At 43.7% G+C, this 22681-nt stretch overlaps 1 long non-coding RNA gene across 2 annotated transcripts; it reads right to left on the bottom strand.

The window, feature by feature from the left end:
• Positions 1-2491: 2491 nt before the first annotated feature.
• LOC109219996 lies at positions 2492-22259 on the bottom strand. 2 transcript variants are annotated; one of them, XR_002067028.1, is made up of 6 exons: positions 22094-22259; positions 21155-21242; positions 20040-20114; positions 11861-11931; positions 3373-3443; positions 2492-2736 (listed from the first exon to the last, which is right to left on the bottom strand). It is a non-coding gene; the product is annotated as an uncharacterized LOC109219996 (long non-coding RNA). The 2 variants fall into 2 exon arrangements; XR_002067027.1 differs by lacking the exon at positions 11861-11931.
• Positions 22260-22681: the final 422 nt, after the last annotated feature.

Genomic DNA, 22681 nt, shown 5'->3' with positions numbered 1-22681 from the left:
CCGCCTGATGGAATGCAGGGATGGGAGCCTTCACCTTCTTAGAAGTTCACCGACCTAGCATCAAAGGAAAACCGTAAAACGACAAAAAGACATGCACCACGGCAAAAGCGAAATAGTTATAAAGGTGAAGACCGACTTACCGGTTGAGGGCTTGAGCCTAAATTTCTTGTTAAAGAACGCCCAGTCACGGATACCTACGGTGTGAGGCAAAACGCGGGCCACCCAATCACTGGTATCGGCAACCAAAGATGGGGGATGCCTCTCAGCTGCAAAAGGAAAAAACGACGCAACTAGTCACTAATCACGAAAAGAAGAGAAGGACGTACTCCAAATAACGATATTACGAGCAAAATTCCATTGTTCAGGAAAGTCGCTAGGGTTTGCCACCACTTACTCGGTTCTAACATAAAAATAATGGGCCCAGAACCGGCGGTTCGTCCTATCATCCATCCCCGCGACCAATACTTTGGTTCCGCAGTGGCGGAGGTGAATCATCGTGCCTCTATGAAAGCTCAGCCCGAAAAGATGCAGAAGGTGGAAGATAGAGACTTCGCAGCCGGCGAGCTCCGCAAACTTCGTCAACATAAGAAAAATCTTGTAAAGGTAGGGAGAGATCTGTGCCGGGCAGATACGGTAATAGCGGCAGAACTCCTCCGCCAACGGAGGAAGAGGAAGAGAATAGCCTATATGAAACGGGTAGGCACAAAACGCATAATACCCAGGCCTGTGAACTTGAATCACGTCGTCTCCGGCCGGAACCAGGTCAACGTGGGCTGGAATGCCGTACTTGGCCCTAAGGACGGCAAGGTGTTTCGCTTCCATCTCCGACCTTGCAGACTCCGGTTCTAGGGTGGGTTCCTTAGAAAAGTCAGACCTGAAAGTAGGGTTACGAGGAATGATCTCTTCCACTGTGGGAAAGCTTTAATCCTCTACCACCGTTGATTCTCCGCCACCAGAAAGCATTGCCACCGAAAGTGGAGTAGGGTCGGAAACTATCTCAGCATTGGGGGTTACGGTAACCATTTTCCAATGGTGTGTATATGAGGAGACAGAAAAAGAAGAAGGGGTGGCAATGGCAGCAGTTACAGTAAGTAAGAACAGAAGAAGGAGAAGAGGAAGCAAATACAGGGCTGAAGAAACTAGAAGAGTGCAAAAGTTTCTTTGAGGAATTTCCCCCTCCTTATTTATAGACTTCATGGGCGTTCGAATTGATGCAAGTAACCGCTAGTGGCCGTATAATCAAACCGACAGGGACTCGAGCAACGAGGCAACGCATCGAGAAGATGCACAATGATGATGCATGCGTTGTGACGTCATTCTGTACCAACCCCACTCAAAATGACACATCATTGCTTCGGCAACGGACACCTCCACTCTATCACCACGCCCAAAAATTTCTTCACAAATCAGTGACTAAAAAGGTCCACTCATCGGGGCCGACCAGAAGGCAACCCCGACAAGCGAAGGGACTAACTATATAGGTCAAAATCTTGTTGAAGGAGTTGGGCGTGGAAAGGTCATAAAGTGAAAAGACTGTGTTCTTATTCGGGCAGATAAGACGAGGTCGACCAAAGCCCAACAACGAGCAGTCGCCGAGCGAGACGTAGAGGTCGAGGTCGTATAGCGAAGAATAGGAATAGCGGCTAGTGTAACCTTGGAGCTAGTGACAGGAATATTCTCCTGGATACTCCCTTTATTGTACTTTTTAGGGTCTTTAGAGAGTATCCCATATAAAGAGAAAGAGAAGGAGAAGAAAAAGGGGATGTGAGATTGAATCTGGGAAAACTATTGTAAGAAGTTGACCATTGAGAGAAAATACAAAATTTACCTTTACATAGTGATTGATTTTATCGATTCTTCTTCTCTTCCACTCACACGATCCAAGAAAGTACTACTCATATTCTTGTTTACTACCATACTTCGTTGTCAGGAGGAAGTATCTTCCACACCATTTGGTATTTGGGTGATTTGTTCTTCCTATTTACTTTTGTGGCCACTCCTCATATTTATTACTCATTATTGATTCTTCATTTACTCCTAAAAGTGTGCATTTAATGACGGAATATACGGTTATAAGCATTTGGTAAACAGTGCCACCCAAACTCTAAACTAGATCTAGAAATTATTATGCTTGATTAGGATTCACCTTTCACCTCAGTTATCATTAAATTAGTTTAACAAAGAGTAGCATACTTTTGTCAAACAACGTTCACCACAAGATTTTTTGCGGCAGTTTTGTACAACCTCCACGGCGACCGCCACAAAATAAATTTTTAATTTGTGGCGGTTAATAAAACTAATTACTGGCAATTTGTAACCTCCATAATATGATTTCAATGTTTAAAAAAATAATTTGTGGGAATTTATAACCATCACAATTTGATCTCAATCTAATAAAAAAGGATTAGTGGTGGCAATCTGTAACTACCACAATATCTCTCTGAAAGTTTATATTCGAGGATTCAATATATAATTTTACTAAATAACTCTCACAAATCAAATTCCATTAAAAATATCAATGCTAACAAACATCACAATTTTAAATTCATATCAAACTAAAACTTATACAAATAAATGTATGATAACTTAAACATAATACAATAAAGAGTAGATCCTCATCTTAATAAATAAATATACAAAGTGCAATGTACTTCCTTGGTGATTTTGCATTGTCATCGCTTGATGCTACTCTTACATCCATGAGGGGAAGTAGACTCAGCTCTCCACATCACTAAGCTGAAATAATGAAACAAAAATATTTGATGAAAAACTTATAATTGACTAGCATTTTGACAAACCAAAAGCACAAATCAAGTTACATAAATAGACGAAAGCTCAAATTTTTTTAACAAATTAATCTGTCACTTGGTCTAATCAAGGCATTAAACAGAAGTTGCTGGATATTATCACGTGAATAAGAGCTAAAGCACAAAGTTAATTCCTCGTATATCATCACAAATCTTACCTCAACGAACTACTCTACTTGGCAACATAAATTCTAGCCATATTCATGAAATAAATAAAAACCACCTATGTAACTATTAAAGTATAAGTGTCACGACCCCAAAACCGATCCGATCGTGATGGCGCCTATCGTGAAACTAAGCCAGCCAACTGATTTCCAAATGATCCATATTTCATTTAAAACTTAAGTAAAACCATGTTTCCAACTGAAATCCGATAAAAGATATAAAGTAAAAGTCAAAACAAAGCGTAAAATGCAAGCCCGACCTCGGGTGTCACTAAGTCATGAGCAAAGTACTACAACGATTCGAAATAAAACAAGACTAACATAGTCTAAGAATAGCCAACAAATACACTAAAAGGAAGATAAGGAAGGAGAAGGCGGGACTGCAATCCCTAGGAAGATACCTTGCTATCTCCAAGGAAAGTTCACAACTGAAATGATCAGCAACTGCTACCGTGGCCAAAGATACCTAGATCTGCACACAAGGTACAGGGGATAACGTGAGCACACCAATTCAATAAGTAACAAGTCCAAACTATGGACTGACAGGTAGTGACGAACCAAACCTCAACAGGTAATACATTTAAACTGTACAAAAAAGTAGACATGCTTGCAGTTCAAATAATACCTCAACAGTAAATAAAATGCAGTCTACACAGTACGGGGTATAAAACTCAGGAAAATCTCTATGTACCAATGCACATATAGCTTGACCAATGTTCCGTGTACCTCCACTCACAAGTGCTCAATCGCTCGATATTGTATATGGCCATCCGGCCCAGGGAAGATCCATCTCGGAATATATATATATATATATATATATATATATATATATAGTACCGAGGAAGGCCATTCCAGCTCTATGGAGAAGATCCATCTCCAGGTATAATACTTCGGACAAGATCCATGTCCAGGGAAGATTCATCCCTCAATATCATCAACTGCGCTCACTGGGGGTGTAAAGACTCCGGAGGGGCTCCTTTCAGCCCAAGTGCTATAACAAGCCAACGAAGGCATAATCAATATCTCGATGCGGCATGCAACCCGATCCTATACTGTCCCTCAATATCAGGCTCTCGGCCTCACTCAGTCATCACTCTCTAGTCTCACACACACAGGCTCAAAACGTCATGGTACTAGCCTGAATAATGATATGATGTGTCAGATAACAATAATCGAGACTGAGGCATGATATAATATGCATGAACACGACTGAGTACATAATGTCAATGAAGCTAATGATATGACATCAAGAAATGAACTCTCGGGTCTCAACAGTATTGGCGTGAAGCCTTAACATGATAATTAGCATGATTTACAGCTCATTAGCTTAATCACATAATTACAACACAGATATCTGTAAGAAAGAGTCACTAAGCGGTGCCATGGAATGATCCAGGCCGCGATTCTCACGGTGCACGCCCACACGCCCGTCACTTGGCATTTGCGTCACCTCAATAGTAATCATAGAACACATAGTTCGGGGTTTCGAACCCTCAGAACCAAGTTTGTTGGCGTTACTTACCTCAAGCCAAGCCAAACTCTAGCCCGCGACGCCCTTGCCTCTCGATTCGGCCTCCAAATGCCCCGAATCTAACCAAAATCAGTATATAACCATCAATATACGCTAAAGGAATGAAACCCATACGAAAATTATCAAATTAACTCAAAAATCCCGAAATTGGCCAAACCCGACCCCCGGGCCCACGTCTCGGAATTCGATAAAAATCACATCACAAGAATCTTCGTCCTCCCACGAGTCCATACAAACCAAGAACATCAAAATCGGACCTCATATGGCCCCTCAAATCCCCAATTTAACTCTCCAATTCCAAGCCCTAATTTCCTCAATTTTAGCCTTTAAATCACACTAATTTCATGTCTAATTAGTTAGAAATTACCATAGAATCGAGTATTGAGTTCAAAAACCCTACCTCCAAGTGTTTCCCTTCGAATCCCTCTTCAATCCCTCTCAAAAAGTTTCAAACCGTTCAAAAATGGTGAGAAATGGCCAAAAAATCGCGAAGATGGCTTTATAAACATTCTGCCCGGATGCTCCCTTCTTCGCGAACGCGGTCAAAGCCTCGCGTTCGCGAAGCTCAAAAATCACTGCTCAATCTTTTCCTCTTTCGCGAACGTGAACTCCACCTTGCGAATGTGATGCCTTGCCTAGCTTGGCGAACGCCGTTCTACTGGACGCGAACGCGATGCCTTAGGGCCTGATGCCCAAGCCTGCTTCACCCTTCTACGCGTTCGCGATGCACACTCTACCTCAACCTTCGCGAACGCGGGACCAACATCGCGAACGCGAAGAGTAACTCACCTGCCTCACTCAACATCCCTACGTGAACGCGAGAGCCCTCTCGCGATCGCGAAGAACAAATTTCTGCAACAAAAATACCGAAAAATCTGCTATCTTTCCAAAGTCCAAAATGATCCGTTAACCACCCCAAACTCACCCGAGGCCCTCGAGACCTCAACCAAACATGCCAAGCCATCCCATAACATCATTCAAACTTGTTCCAACCTTCGAAACACTCAAAACAACATCAAAACACCAAATTATCCTCGGATTCAAGCCTAAGGATTCTATATCTTCCGAATTCTGCAAACGATCCAAAAGTCTATCAAACCTCACCCGAATGACCTGAAATTTTTCACACACGTCACAAAAGACACAACGGACCTACTCCAATTTTCGGAATTCCATTCTGACCCTGATATCAAAATTTCCAATGCCGACCGGAAAATGCCAAAATCCGCCAATTCAAGCCTAATTCTACCACGGACCTCCAAAATACATTCCAATCACGCTCCTAAGTCCCAAATCACCTAACGAAGCTATCCGAACCATCGGAATTCACATCCGAGACCTTCTACCCATAAGTCAACATCCGATTGACTTTTCCAACTTAAGCTTACTCAAAAGAGAGTAAGTGTCTCATTCCTCTACAAAACCACTCCGAACCCGAACCAACCAACCCGATAACACATAATACAGTTGAACAAGACATAACGAAGCAGAAATGGAGGGAAACGGAGCGGTAACTCATGAAACGACCGGCCGGGTCGTTACATCCTCCCCCTCTTAAAAAAATATTCGTCCTTGAACGAGTCAAGAAACATACCTAAAGACTCAAATAGGTGAGGATATATGCTCCGCATCTCCCGCTCGGTCTCCCAGGTAGCCTCCTCCACGGGCCAACCTCTCCACTGCACTTTCACTGAAGCTATATCCTTTGATCTCAACTTTCGAACCTGCCGCTCTAAAATAGCCACTAGCTCCACCTCGTAGGTCAAATCACTGTCTAATTGAACCTTGCTAAAATCCAAAACATGAGACAGATCGCCAATATACTTCCGGAGCATAGAACCATGAAATACCGGATGCACACTCGACAAGCTAGGTGGCAATGCCAGCTCATAAGCCACCTCCCCAATCCTCCAAAGCACCTCAAACGGTCCAATGAACCGAGGACTCAATTTACCCTTCTTCCCAAATCTCATAACACCCTTCATGGGTGAAACCTTCAGTAGAACCTTCTCCCCAACCATATAGGACACATCACGAACCTTCCTGTCAGCATAACTCTTTTGTCTTGACTGCGCTGTACGAAGCCGCTCCTGGATCACCTCACCTTGTCCAAAGCATCCTGCACCAAGTCTGTACCCAAAAGCCTAGCCTCACCCGGCTCAAACCAACCAACTGGAGATCTACACCGTCTCACGTATAAAGCCTCATATGGAGCCATCAGAATACTCGACTGATAACTGTTGTTGTATGCAAACCCTGCGAGCGGTAGAAACTAATCACATGACCCTCCAAAATCAATGACACACACGCGCAACATGTCCTCTAGTATCTGAATGGTTCGCTCGGACTGCCCGTCCGTCTGAGGGTGAAAAGTTGTGCTCAACTCAACCTGAGTACCCAACCGTTGTTGCACGGCCCGCCAAAACTACAAAGTGAACTAAGTACCTCTATCTGAAATGATGGAAACTGGGACACCATGCAAGCGAACAATCTCTCGGATATAAATCTCTGCTAACCGCTCTGAAGAATAGGTAGTACACACAGGAATGAAGTGCGAAAACTTGGTCAGCCGATCCACAATCACCCAAATGGCATCGAACTTCTTCAAAGTCCGTGGGAATCCAACTACAAAGTCCATGGTGATCCGCTCCCATTTCCACTCTGGAATATCTATCTGCTGAAGCAAGCCACTCGGTCTCTGATGCTCATATTTCACCTACTGACAATTGAGACACCAAGCTACAAATCCCACAATATCCTTTTTCATTTTCCTCCACCAATAATGTTGTCTCAAATCTTGATACATCTTCGCGGCACGCGGATGGATGGAATACCGCGAGCTATGGGCTTCCTCCAGAATAAACTCCCGAAGTCCATCTACATTGGGCACACATATCCGGCCCTGCATCCTCAATACCCAATCATCAATTGTCACATTTCTAGTATCGTCGTGCTGAACTCTGTCCTTAAGGACAAGCAAATGAGGATCATCATACTGGCGCTCTCTGATGCGATCAAACAAGGAAGACCGAGAAACCACACAAGCTAAGACCCGACTGGGCTCCGAAATATCCAACCTCACAAACCGATTGGCCAAGGCCTGAACATAAACTGCAAGAGGTCTCTCCCCAACAGGAATATACGCCAAACTACCCATACTCACCGCCTTCCAACTCAAAGCATCGGTCACTACATTGGCCTTCCCCGGATGGTACAAAATAGTAATATCATAGTCCTTTAGCAGCTCCAACCATCTCCGCTGCCTCAAATTGAGATCCTTCTTCTTGAACAAGGGCTGGAGGCTACGATGATCAGTAAACACCTCACACGACACACCATACAGATAATGCCTCCAAATCATCAATGCGTGAACAATGGCAGCCAACTCTAGATCATGAACAGGGTAGTTCTTCTCATGGGGTTTCAACTGACGAGAAGCATAACTAACACTGGAGCAGTGGTCAAGGCAGTCTTGAGCTTCTGAAAGCTCGCCTCACACTCATCCGACCACATGAAAGGTGCACCCTTTTGAGTCAATTTGGTCAAGGGTGATGTTATAGATGAAAATCCCTGAACTAACCGGCGATAATAATCCGCCAAACCAAGAAAGCTGCGAATCTCTGTGGCTGAGGACGGCCTGGGCCAACTCTGAACCACCTCTATCTTCTTTGGATCCACCTGAATACCCTCACTGGACACCACATGTCCCAAGAAAGCCACTAAACTGAGCCAAAACTCACACTTGGAGAACTTTGCATAAAGCTTCTCTACTGACTGAGGTTTAGTAGTGCTTATCACGGTCTAACTGTCGGAAATTTTCGTAATCGTTCCAGCCGGTCAGTCCGATCTGGCTTTCCTTCCTCTATCTTCTAGCAAAATCGAAATAGCGAAATTCTTGGGTCATCTCAATGGGTTCAGAAACCACACGTTTCTGTGGATCATCATAGCGTACTTTCACATATCCACTCAGAGGAAGGTCTTTTCGTAATGGATGACCCTCAAAACCATAATCTGTTATTAGGCCAGTCGAGAAGAAATTAAATTAATAGATTGAACGGTAGATAAAGGATCAGCGCTCAAAGCGAATCACGCCAACGTTATGGAAGTTCCTGGATCGTGTAAAATAATAGTAGTACCAAAGACAACACCGTCTATCAAAAATGGAAAATTGGCCTCCCTCAACCGCTGCAATACTACTCTCAAATGCTCCGCGTGCTCCTCCTGACTATGCGAGTACACCAGAATATCGTCAATGAAAACAAATGACAAACAAGTCGAGATAAGGCCGAAACACGTTGTTCATCAAATGCATGAATGTTGCTAGGGCATTGGTCAGCCCAAAAGACATCACAAGGAACTCATAATGACCATATCGGTTCCTGAAAGCTGTCTTAAGAATATCCGAGTCCCTGATCTTCAACTGATGATACCCTAAATGGAGATCAATTTTGGAGAACACCCTCGCTCCCTGTAGCTGGTCAAATGAATCATAAACACGAGGCAAAGGATACTTGTTCTTGATGGTGACCTTGTTCAACTGCCTGTAATCAATGCACATCCTCATAATGTCATCCTTCTTCTTCACAAATAGAACAGGCGCACCCCACGGCGACACACTGGCCGAATAAACCCCTTATCTAGGAGTTCCTGAAGCTGCTCCTTCAACTCCGTCGGTGTCATACGATAACAGTGGAATAGAAATGGGGTGAGTGCCCGGCACCAAATCAATACCAAAATCAATATCCCTGGCCGGTGGCATGCCCGGCAAGTCTGCAGCAAATACATCAAAAAAGTCCCTTACTACCGGAACTGAATCAATGGTAGGAGTCCTCTGCACTAACATCCCTCACGAAGGCCAAATAAGAAAGACAACCCTTCCCAACCATCCACTGGGCCTTCAAAAACGAGACCACTCTACTGGGAACATACTCTGTCGAACCTCGCCACTCAATCCGTGGCACACCCGGCATAGCCAATGTCACTGTCTTAGCATGACAGTTCAAAATAGCACGACACGAAGATAACCAATCCATGCCCAATATCACATCAAAATCCACCATACTAAGCAACAAGAGATCCACTCGGGTATTCAATCCCCCAATAGTCACCACACACGACCGATGTACACGGTCTACAACAATAGTATCGCCCACCGGAGTAGATACACGAATAGATGGAACAAGAGACTCGCGGGGCGTATCCGAATAGCGAGCAAAATATGATGACACATATGAAAAAGTGGAATCAGGATCAAATAATACAGAGGCATCTCAGTGGAAGACTGCGACAATACCTGTAACCACAACATCTGAAGCAATAGCATCTAGCCTGGCTGGGAGGGCATAGAAACGGGCATGACCACCACCTGATCGACCTCCCCTCTAGGGCGACCCCTAGTTGACTGACCTCCACCCCAAGCTGACTGAGCGGGTGGGAAAGTAACTGGTGCTGAAGCCGAAGGCTGACTCCTCTGCTGGGATGAACCTCCTGTAAGACGGGGACAAAACCTCTTGATATGACCCAAATCTCCAAACTCGAAGCAACCTCTCCCGCTAAACGGCGGGGAAGAATGAAGGGAGCCCCGCGCGCCGGGGTGCCCACTAGAAGAACCAGGCATAGATCAGCCCTAAACTGATGGTGCCTCAGTCGAACTTTGAGCTGGAAGGGAACTAAAAGATGAGTGACCCTAATGTGAACTGTGAGAACCATGGCCCGATGATCCACCTCGGTGACCCGAACGAGCTGGATGAGCATGTCTGAACGAACGGCCTCTGCCATGCAGAAAATGACCTCCAAAAGGAACGCCACCAAAACTACCAAATCCCCGAGGCCTCTTGGCCTCCCTCTCATCTCGCTCCGGGCGGCAAACTGACTCTATCTCTCCGGCAATGTCAACTACCTCTTCAAAAGAAGCACAGATACTCTCTCTCTGGTCAATAAAATCCGTAGCTGATAAGTGAGGCCATCAACAAATCTCCCGATCCTCTCCCTATCGTGGGAACTATCCAGATAGCATGATGGGCCAACTCGCAAAATCTCATCTCATACTGTGTCACGGTCATATCCCCCTGACACAACTGCTCGAACTGCCTGCGCAGCTCCTCTCTGTGGGAATGCGGTACATACTTCTCTAGGAAGAGAATGGAGAACGGATGCCAGGTAAGGGGTGCTGCACCAACAGGCCTACGCCTCTCATAAGCCTCCCCCAAGTGAAGGCAGCTCCAAAAAATAGAAAAGTAGTAAATGAGTCCCCACTGGTCTCCAAAGTACCCGCTGTGCTTAGAATCCTCTAACACTTGTACAAGAAACCCTGGGCATCCTCGCCCTCTGCACTACTGAAAATCGGAGGCTGAAGTATACCAAATCTCTCCAATCGACGCTGCTCGTCATCAGGCATAACTGGAACCACATAATCCTGAGCAGGTGCAACCGAATGGGCTGGTGGTGCCTCCGGTGTCTGAAGTCCCTACGCAACCTGCTCGAGTGTACGAGCGACGGGAGTCTGAGTGCCTCCCCCGGCCTGAGAAGTAGTTGTTGTACTAGTAACTGCGACCGCCTGAGCAAGATTGGTGCATACTGTCAGAATCTAAGCCAAGGTCTCCTAGAGACCCGGAATAACAATAGGCACAACCGGTGCCTGAGTTGGTACTGCTAGAGCATCCCCCGCTGGAGCCTGATCATGAACTGGGGCAGCTGGCGGATCTGCAGGTGCTGCCCTAGCTGTTGTATGGGCTACACCCATGCCCCTACCACGGCCTCGACCGCGTCGTCGGCCTCTAGTGGACCCAATTAGTGGTACTGGTGGTCGTCCGTCCGGACCGGTAGCACATGTCCTCATCATCCGTGAGAGAATGGAATAACAGAAATTTAGTACCAAAATCAACAGATTCGCACGACAAGAATTCAAGAATGTGAAGTTTTCCTAAACGTTCTACAGCCTCCCAAAGATAAGTACAGACGTCTCCGTACTGATTCACGAGACTCTACTAAATCTGCTCATAACCCATGAGACCTATGTAACCTAGGCTCTTATACCAACTTGTCACGACCCAAAATCGAACCAATCGTGATGGCGCCTATCGTGAAACTAGGCCAGCCAATTGATTTCCGAATAATCCATATTTTATTTAAAACTTAAGTAAAACTATGTTTCCAACTGAAATCCGATAAAAGATATAAAGTAAAAGTCAAAACAAAGCAGAAAATACAAGCCCGACCTCGGGTGTCACTAAGTCATGAGCAAAGTACTACAACAGTTCAAAATAAAACAAGACTAACATAGTCCGAGAATAGCCAACAAATACACTAAAAGGAAGATAAGGAAGGAGAAGGCGGGACTACGATCGCCAGGCAGCTACCTCGCTATCTCCAAGGAAAGTTCACAACTGAAATGATCAGCAACCGCTACCGTGGCCCGAGATACCTGGATCTTCACACATGGTGCAGGAGATAACGTGAGTACACCAACTCAATAAGTAACAAGTCCAAACTATGGACTGACAGGTAGTGACGAACCAAACCTCAATAGATAATGTGAGTACACCAGAAAAGTAGACATGCTTGCAGTTCAAATAATACCTCAACAGTAAATAAAATGCAGTCTAAACAGGACAGGGTATAAAACTCAAAAAAATCTCTATGTACCAATGCACGGATAGCATGACCAATGTTCCGTGTACCTCCACTCACAAGAGCTCAACCGCTCGGTACTGTATATGGCCATCCGGCCCAGGGAAGATCCATCCCGGAATATATACATATATATATATATATATATATATATATATATATATATATATATATATATATATATATAGACACACATCACTGACCGGAGTCATCCAGTACCGAGGAAGGCCATTCAAGCCCTATGGAGAAAATCCATCTCTAGGTATAATACTTCGGACAAGATCCATGTTCCATCCCTCAATATCATCAACTGCGCTCACTGGGTGTAACGACTCCAGTGGCTCCTTTTTGCCCAAGCGCTATAACAAGACGAAGGCAATAATCAATATCTCGTTGCGACATACAGCCCGATCCCATAATGTCACTCAATATCAAGCTCTCGGTCTCACTCAATCATCACACTCCAATCTCACACACACGTGCTCAAAATGTTATGGTACTAGCCCGAATAATGATATGATGAGTCATATAACAATAATCGAGACTGAGGGATGATATAATATGCATTGTATACGGCAAGATCGGAGGGTCCAATTTCCCGTCTTTTAAGCATTTCAGAAAGATCGACCCAAAGCCTCGAAGCTGCAAAGATGCGCTCGAGTCTTCTTCCTCGGGGCCCACCGGCACCCGGCCTTGGGAGGATATTGATCGAGGCTAAAGCAGAAATAGGAGTTCTCGAGACGCGGCTAAATCTGTCGCGGCTAAATCTGACAAAGCATAGCCAGGCTATTCTGAGCCCCTACTCGAGGCGTCATTTCAGCCGTCCCATCTCCACACCTTTACAGCTAATGTGTGCCTTACCGTGTAAGCTTCTCCCCTTCTATATAAAGGGGATTCTGATTATTTTGTAAGTGACTGATGTTGCTCCAAAAGCTCTACATGAAATATATGATAACTCTCTCTTTCTCTCTAAGATACTCTCTCGACGTTGTTGTTCTATCTTATTATTTTCATACTTGTTTCATATTCATTGCTTATTTATTGCTTAACATTGGCTATAAAGAGCCTCCTTTAATATTATTGCATCTGTTAGCCCTTCCCCGATTTCCCCCGATAGCTCGAGCCCGAGCTTGAGACTCGACCTCGAGGCCCCAAATCGACCAACTCGAGGCCCCGAACGGCTATCTCTCGGTTCGATTACTACTTTAGTCTAGCTCGCGTCTCACCCTTAAACTACACACATAGAGCATCAACTGCTCCTCGACTAGCATAAAAATAGATCACGTATTTTTAGAGTCCTATTAACAAATTTAATTATTATTACCATTTTCGGTAAACAGTTTGGCGCCCACCGTGGGGCTAAAAATAATAGTGATTATTTTCTTGCTAGTTTCGTCATACAATGCAAGTTATCTTTCACACTTCTTCTTGTCCAAATTCTTTGATTTCAGGTCAAAATGTCTGGCTCAGTGAACAGAGTTGAGAACAACAACCTCGAAAACCACAGAGAAAACGGTGTAGTAGTTCCGATCGTCAGTGCACCACCACTGAACCCTGATAACGCGCCCGGATCGTTTCCAGCGGACGCGGGTTCACAAGACGCACAGCAGGTCGACGCAATCTCACGCACCGACAGAAGCGTACAACAAGACGACCAACAGAAAGCCATCCAAAAACTCCCAACACCATAGCACCAGGAACAACTCCCCCAACCAAACAGGTACCGGAGAGACTGAGCAATAATGGTTCGAAGACCGACCCTGCTATCGTAAAAATGCTCGAGGATCTTTCCAGAAGGATCGAGTCGGGCGAAAAGATAATAGCCGCCAAAGACAAGAAGGTCGAAACTTACAACTCCAAGGTCGACCAAATCCCGGGCGCGCCCCCGATCCTGAAAAGTGTAGACTCAAGGAAGTTCGTGCAGCGGCCGTTCCGGAAGGAAGCAGCTCCGAAACCCATCCCAAAGAAGTTCAGAATGCCGGAACTCCCGAAGTACAACGGGACCTCGGACCCCAACGAGCACGTTACCCCCTATACGTACGCAGTAAAAGGCAACGACATAAAAGACGACGAGATCGAGTCCGTCTTACTGAAGAAGTTCAGGGAAACACTCCTCAAAGGGGTCCATGATGTGGTACCATAATCTAGCTCCCAACTCCATAGACTCATTCGCCGTGCTGGCAGACTCCTTCATAAAGGCGCACGCCAGTGCCATCTAAGTAGCAACGAGGAAATCCGACGTATTCAAGATCAGGCAAAGGGAGAACGAAATGCTGCGAGAGTCCGTGTCTCGCTTTCAAACGGAACGAATGGAACTACCCCCGGTCTCCGACGAATGGACGGTGCAGGCCTTCACTCAGGGCTTGAACGAGCGGAGTTCTATGGCCTCGCGGCAGCTAAAAGAAAATCTGATCGAGTATCCTGCCGTAACCTGGTCGGATGTCCACAGCCGATACCAGTCAAAGATCAGGGTCGAGGATGATCAATTGGGAGCCCCTTCGGGCTCAGTATACCCAAACAGGCTCTTAGCAAAAGAGTCGAAGCCGAGCGAAGAAAGGTATCAGCCATACACCGAAGACAGGAGAAACGCCCCGAGACGCAACCCGCCTCGCAACAACCGACCGGTCAACCGAGAGCCGAACCCCCGAGGGTTCATTAATAGGGCCAGATTCGACGAAAACGCGGGGCCAACATGGGCACCACGCCTATCGTAGTACAACTTCAACGTTGACATTTCAAATATCGTGTTCGCCATCGGCAAAATCAAGGATGCCAGATGACCCAAGCATGTACAGTCGGATCCTTCCCAAAGGAATCATAACTTGATATGTGAATTTCACAACACGCATGGTCACAGAACCGAGGATTGTCACCAGCTACGAGAAGAAGTGGCCATGTTACTCAATAACGGTCATCTCAGAGAATTCTTGAGTGACCGAGCCAAGAATTAGTTCCGAGGAAGAGAGGAAGCCAAGAAGAATGAAGTAAACGAGCCACGACACGTTATCCACATGATATTAGGAGGGATCGACGCTCCTCAAGAACCCGTGATGAGAAGGACAAAAATTTCCATCACCAAGGAAAAGCGAACCCGGGGATACGTACCCGAAGATGCCCTCACATTCAGCGAGGAGGACTCCGAGACCCTGACTCAACCTCATAACGACGCACTGGTAATCTCTTACCTCATAAATACATTTCAGATAAAACGTGTACTCGTGGACCCAGGTAGCTCGGCCAACATTATCAGGTCGAAGGTAGTAAAGCAGCTCGGACTACTAGACCAAATCGTGCCTGCCACTCGAGTCCTCAACGGATTTAACATGGCAAGCGAGGCAACAAAGGGAGAGATCACTCTCCCGGTCAGCGTGGCCGGCGCGACTCAAGACGTCAAATTCCATGTCATCGAAGGAGAGATGAGGTACAACGCCTTGTTCGGGCAACCGTGGATACACTGCATAAGAGCGGTACCGTCCACCCTCCACCAGATGATGAAATTCCCAACAAAAGACGGGATTAAAACCGTCCACGGGGAGCAACACGCGGCAAGGGAAATGTTCGCGGTGCACGACGCGGCACCGGCGCCAATATCTCTACTCTCGAGAGAGCCTAAGGATAATCAAACTACACCTTTGGCTAAGCACAATTGAACACAACAGAGGACCGTACTGAGTCCCCGCCGCGAACATCAGAGGCGTACCAGACCTTGGAACGTCGCCAAAAGCATCCCACGATAAGGTATAACCATCTCCCTTTTCAGTTTATATTCCATACTAATCCCACGCCAAAAGAGGCGTACCAGACCTTGGAACCTCGATCAAAGCGGTCAAATACGCACGCCCAGCCCAAAGACCCTAAGGATTTAAGGACATCCGTTGCACTCTTTTCCTTCAATCGAGCTTTTGTCCCGAAGAGGGTTTTGCCGGCAACGTTTTTAACGAGGCAACACCTATATGCTACCTGAGGGGAATCCAACAGGTCCTCAAGACTTCTTTTGCTATCAACCACGAGCGCCGATGGACGCCCTTTCGGAAGGTCGTCCGCTCAAAAAAACCAAGAAATGCCAAATAGGACCCAATGAGAAAATGATGTACCAGGCCAAAGTTGAATGAACCGTGTCCGCACAACCGAGCCCCCGATGGCGGAGGCACATGTACTAGTGTCAAATAATCAAAGAATGATTTTTGCCAACATGATTCATGCTCCAAGGAAATCCCAGCGTTTTTCGCCAAAAAGATTTCTCCATCAGAAAACGTCCCGAATACTCGGAGATTGGCATCGATAATTCGGCACCCGCATGACCTCAGGGTCGAAACTCCGGACTAATTAGCCCCCAACGAGGCAGCACAAAAATCATTAATTATCTCTAAAAAGAAAGCGTCCCGAATACTCGAAGACTAGCACCAAAGAACTCTGCATACGCACGACCTCAGAGTCGGAATCTCCAAAAGTCGTAAGCCCTCAATAAGGTAATTTCGAGCTCACAAGTAACGGATCTCAAGCCAAAACGAACTCGATGACTTGGAGACTATCGCCATTCAGCAAAAAACCCGAGGCCGTAAGACCCCGAGCGGGCAAACTCGGTCTTGTAAAACTTGCACAAAGCAACACGAACTGTAAGACCTTCAAGCAAGGCATGAATCATACTTGCATCAAGTATCAGCAAAAACTATAAGACCTCAAAAGGCATGAATGTTTTGTAAGACCTTATTACAGGCATAGAATCAATCTCTAAGTCCAGGATATATATCGAATTTGTAAGACATAAATGATTATGGTCATACGGTTGCACCAGCCAAACTAACGCGACTCGGGGACGCCCGACCGTCGCTACAAAATCATAGGCCACTACTTCGAATCTACTTCGAAAAGAACCAGTTAAACGGGCTACCCTCAACAGGCAAAAGAGCTTCGACCATGTCAGCTCCAAATCATAAGGCTTCGAGCTACTCAACCTACGAGCCATATAACAATAATCGAGACTGAGGGATGATATAATATGCATTGTATACGGCAAAATCGGAGGGTCTGATTTCCTGTCTTTTAAGCATTTCGGAAAGATCGACCCAAAGCCTCAAGGCTGCAAAGATGCGCTCGAGTCTTCTTCCTCGGGTCCCACCAGCACCCGACCTTAGGAGGATATTGATCGGGGCTAAAGCAGAAATAGGAGTTCCCGAGACGCGGCTAATCTGACAAAGCATAGCCAGGCTATTCTGAGCCCTACTCGAGGCGTCATTTCAGCCGTCCCATCTCCACACCTTTACAGCTAATGTGTGCCTTACCATATAAGTTTTTCCCCTTATATATAAAGGGGATTCTGATTATTTTGTAGGTGACTGATGTTGCCCCAAAAGCTCTACATGAAATATATGATAACTCTCTCTCTTTCTCTCTAAGATACTCTCTCGACGTTGTTGTTCTATCTTATTATTTTCATACTTGTTCCATATTCATTACTTATTTATTGCTTATCATTAGCTATAAAGAGCCTCCTTTAATATTATTGCATCTGTTAGCCCTTCCTCGATTTCCCCCGATAGCTCGAGACTCGACCTTGAGGCCCCAAATCGACCAGCTCGAGGCCCCGAACGGCTATCTCTCGATTCGATTACTGCTTTAGTCTAGCTCGCGTCTCACCCTTAAACTACACACACAGAGCATCAACTGCTCCACGACTAGCATAAAAATAGATCACGTATTTTTAGAGTCCCATTAACAAATTTAATTGTTATTACCATTTTCACGGTAAACATGCATGAACAGGACTGAGTACAGAATGTCAATGAAGTTAATGACATGACAGCAAGAAACGAACTCTCGGGTCTCAACGATATTTGCGTGAAGCCTTAACATGATTATTAGCATGATTTACAGCTCATTAGCTTAATCACATAATTACAACACAGATATCTGCAAGAAAGAGTCACTAAGCGGTGCCATGGAATGATCCAGGCCACGATTCTCACGGTGCACGCCCACACGCCCGTCACTTGGCATTTGCGTCACCTCAATAGTAATCATAGAACACATAGTTCGGGGTTTCGAACCCTTAGAACCAAGTTTGGAAGCATTACTTACCTCAAGCCAAGCCAAACTCTAGCCCGCAACGCCCTTGCCTCTCGATTCGGCCTCCAAATGCCTCGAATCTAACCAAATTTAGTATATAACCATCAATATACGCTAAAGGAATGAAACCCATACGAAAATTATCAAATTAACTCAAAAATCCTAAAATTGGCCGACCCTCGGGATCACGTGTCGAAATTCCATAAAAATCACATCACAAGAATCCTCGTCCTCCTGCGAGTCCATACATACCAAGAACATCAAAATTGGACCTCAAATCCCCAAAATAACTCTACAATTCCAAGCCCAAATATCCCCAATTTTAGCTTTAAATCACACTAATTTCATGTCTAATTGATTAGAAATTACCATAGAATCGACTATTTAGTTCAAAAACCTTACCTCCAAATGTTACCCTTCGAATCCCTCTTCAATCCTTTTCAAAAAGCTTCAAAGCCGTTCAAAAATGGTGAGAAATGGCCTAAAAATGGAGAAGATGGCTTTATAAACATTCTGCCCAGATGCTCCCTTCTTCGCGAACGCGGTCAAAGCCTCGCATTCGCGAATCACAAAAATCACTGCTCAATCTTTTCCTCTTTCGCGAACGCAAACTCCACCTCGCGAACGCGTTGCCTTGCCTAGCTTGGCATACGCGAACGTGTTCTATTGGCCGCGAACGCGATGCCTTAGAGGGCCTATGCCCAAGCCTGCTTCACCCTTCTACGCGAACGCGAGCTTCGCCACGCGTTCGCGATGCACACTCTGCCTCAACCTTCGCGAACGCGGGACCAACGTCGCGAACGCGAAGAGCAACTCACCTACTTCACTCAACATCCCTATGCGAACGCGAAGAACAAATCTCTACAACAAAAATACCAGAAAATCTGTTATCTTTCCAAATTCCAAAATGATCCGTTAACCACCCGGAACTCACTCGAAGCCCTCCGGACCTCAACCAAACATGCCAACCTATTCCATAACATCATTCAAACTTGTTTCAACCTTTGTAACACTCAAAATAACATCAAAACACCAAATCACCCTCAGATTCAAGCCTAAGGATTCTAAATCTTCCGAATCCTGCAAATGATCAAAAAGTCTACCAAACGTCACCCGAATGACCTGAAATTTTGCACACATGTCACAAATGACATAACGGACCTACTCCAATTTCGGAAATTCCATTCCAACCCCAATATCAAAATTTCCACTACCGACCGGAAAACACCAAAATTCTAATTTCGCCAATTCAAACCTAAATCTACCACGGACCTCCAAAATACATTATGATCACGCTCCGAAGTCCCAAATAACCTAACGAAGCTATTCGAACTATCACAATTCACATCCGAGACCTTCTACCCATAAGTCAACATCCGGTTGACTTTTCCAACTTAAGCTTACTCAAAAGAGACGAAATGTCTCATTCCTTTATAAAATCACTCCGAACCCGAACCAACCAACCCGATAACGCATAATACAGCTAAACAAGACATAAAGAAGCAGAAATGGGGGAAAACAAAGCAGTAACTCATGAAACGACCGGCCGAGTCGTTACAATAAGTCAACCTCTATAGTTTTTCTGACATTAGAATTCAACAAATAAAGTACTATAAGTTATAATCCAACCCAATAATTAACAAAAGATGAAAATTTGAACGCTAACAACACCGGAAAACTCAAGTAGAATAAATGAACGGATAAAATGGGAGCCATAAACTAATAATTAGTTAAACAAACCAAGCCAGCGTCAAAATCTTTTGGAGCTAACTTTAAACAAAAGCAACAAAAAAGTGCCAAAACTTGAACAACAAAAATAGAATTTTTATACTACCAACTTACTTCGATGTCTAATTTGTTAAGGGACTTAATCAAATTTCATAGACATGAATTCCATTAGCATCTGTATCAGTAAAACTGCAAGAGAATACAAAACAAATTACTCTTAATAACATACAGTAACCAAGGGAAAAGAAGTAAAAGCATTAAAAATGTAGGAGATGACTTAGTGAAATCTCAACAATCGAATTGTGGAATTTTTGTTTGATTAGTTTCTTTTAGTAGTTTTCTTTTCATCAGTTAACCATCTCAGTATCCTTCAAAATTATAATAAAGCAATATCATTAAGCTAATTAAATAATTAGAACATACCCTTGATATAATTGGTGTTGACAAAATAGATAGCAGAACCAACTATCACCATAAGAGTGTGAGGGACCTTTTGTTATTTTTGAAAATTGTTGTATATTTCAGTAACCAGTTGTCTTAGGATAAGAAAAATTCAAATGCAATCAATTTAATAGAAAACCACCACTTATTTATGTGCGTTGTGAGATTAGACTAGTACATCAAGTTTACATCCACCTATAGCCACGCATGTAGAAAGATGTCAATGAGCCAACTGTGTTACTTGTTCCCAAGGCTTTTTGTTTCACTTAAAGAAGTGTTCAATGCTGCAAATATTCTTCCAAATATTCTAGCTTCCTATAAGTAGTGAAGTTTGTGATACAAAAATAAGCTTTCTCTGAAACGAACACCTGGCCAAGAAATGAGTTAAGAAGCATAACTTACCCCTCAGTGCTATCATACCAACACAACAATCCTAAAACCTTTGCCCACATATTCACCAGTGAAAGAAATTTTCTTCACCATTCTTGTTTGCACCCAAATAGGTCATGTATCATGAAAGGGGAAACAAGAAGGTATATAACAGAGATAGTTCTGACTAGTCATTGAAATTTTCTTTATAATGATAAGAAATGTCTAGATGCTTCAGATAAGTCTTAACTCAAAGTCGGAACTACTAGCTAAATTTTAATCTCTAGATTTTCGCTGATAATCACGGTTAAACAAACATGTTGGAATTACTCAAACGCTTTATTCATTTGATCAAAAGTACTCATGAATAACAAGAAATCCAGACACATTTGTCGAAGCAAACACAAGGAGCGTTTCACCTTCACGAATTAGCTCAAATCTTGGATGATCAATCCGTTGCTTTAGATTATCCTTTGATCCATTGGAGTGACTTTCTACAACAATCACCTGAGCATATGCAAAAGTTAATGTAATTGTACTCATGCTTCTAATCATTTTTTTATACAAGGATGCAGTAGTTGCAAATATACAACAGAAAACCAAACTTAGAAGATTGTACCTCATTCTTCTCATTTTAAATTAGTTTGTCAACAAAGGCGAGAGCCGCTAGTCTAGACAATCTACCAAATTCCTCATGTTTGTATGTGATTATGGCAGTACGTGAATAGTAGACAATGCTAACTAATATCAGGAAATCACACTAGTATCCCGTAAAGCAGCCTTGATTAAACATTAACTAGAGTACTACATTATGAAGAGGCTGGAAATCAAAATTCTACTTAATTGTAACAAGAAGGAAAAAAAACCAATTCCTAGACCATTAGACCATCAATCCCCAAGTTGGACCAACTTACAAACAATTCAAAAATCAAACCCTAAGCTTAGTAGTGATCAAAGTCGTTGGACAAAGAAAGAGTGCATTGTGTTGTTCCCCGTACTCCAAAATTCTAAATACATAATCCATCCAATAGCCAAAATAGGGAAACTTCAATCAACCGTAAACGACCAAAGATCTCCCAAATACCACCTAATACATATATACAGTCTCTCACTAGAGAGCCTCCATTTAAACGCGTACAGGATTTCCCCACAACAATTCTTAAAACGGTAAAATTTACAATTAGACCTCAAGGGAAGGAACCCACACAAAATTGAACCAAAATATAACACAATACTAGTAATAGTACATAAATCCGCAAGCATATCTTAAACAATTTCGAGTACGAACTCTGTTACGAATAGTAAATAAAGCAGATATAGAGCAACTCGAAATAAAAAGAGTATGACGAAATACGAACCTTTGTTGTTCTGATTGTGCGGACTTTCTCTCGGTAGAGAAGGTGATGAAGAGAGGAAATTTGGGCCTGAAAGATTTTGTGAGTTGGGGGGAGGGAATTGTATCCTGAAAAAAGGAAGGTTGGGAGGGTGTGGGAGGGAGGGAATTTTGCCCGCGAGATTCTGAAAATTTTCAGTCTGACCTCCAAATTACCCCGTAAGGTGCCGATTAAAACCTATGAAGATAGTGTCCAGTATTGTCTTTTACCGTCTTTCTTTGCTTCTAGTTTTCTCTTTTATTTCCTTTTTATTATTTTAAAAAAAAGAAACTTTGAAAAATAAAATTAACCTAAATATACAACATACTTAAAATCTAATTGTTATATACTACTATACAAAAAAAAAAACAAAAGCAACAAAAAACAAAACATCGAAGCAAACAATAAATTGAATATAATACAAAATTACTAAAACTCATTAAAATAATTCATTTAAAATTAAAATTTCTCAATATCCTTGATTACATAAAATGTAAAAAAAATATAAAAGTGCTAATATTTTTGCCTTAATTCACAACTCCTAATATCATGAAAATAAAAGACATTCATGTG

This window comes from Nicotiana attenuata, unplaced genomic scaffold, assembly GCF_001879085.1.
Source record: "Nicotiana attenuata strain UT unplaced genomic scaffold, NIATTr2, whole genome shotgun sequence".
Lineage (NCBI taxonomy): Eukaryota > Viridiplantae > Streptophyta > Magnoliopsida > Solanales > Solanaceae > Nicotiana > Nicotiana attenuata.
Note: the sequence above shows the minus strand (reverse complement) of the source record. Positions and strands in the feature narration are given on the sequence as shown.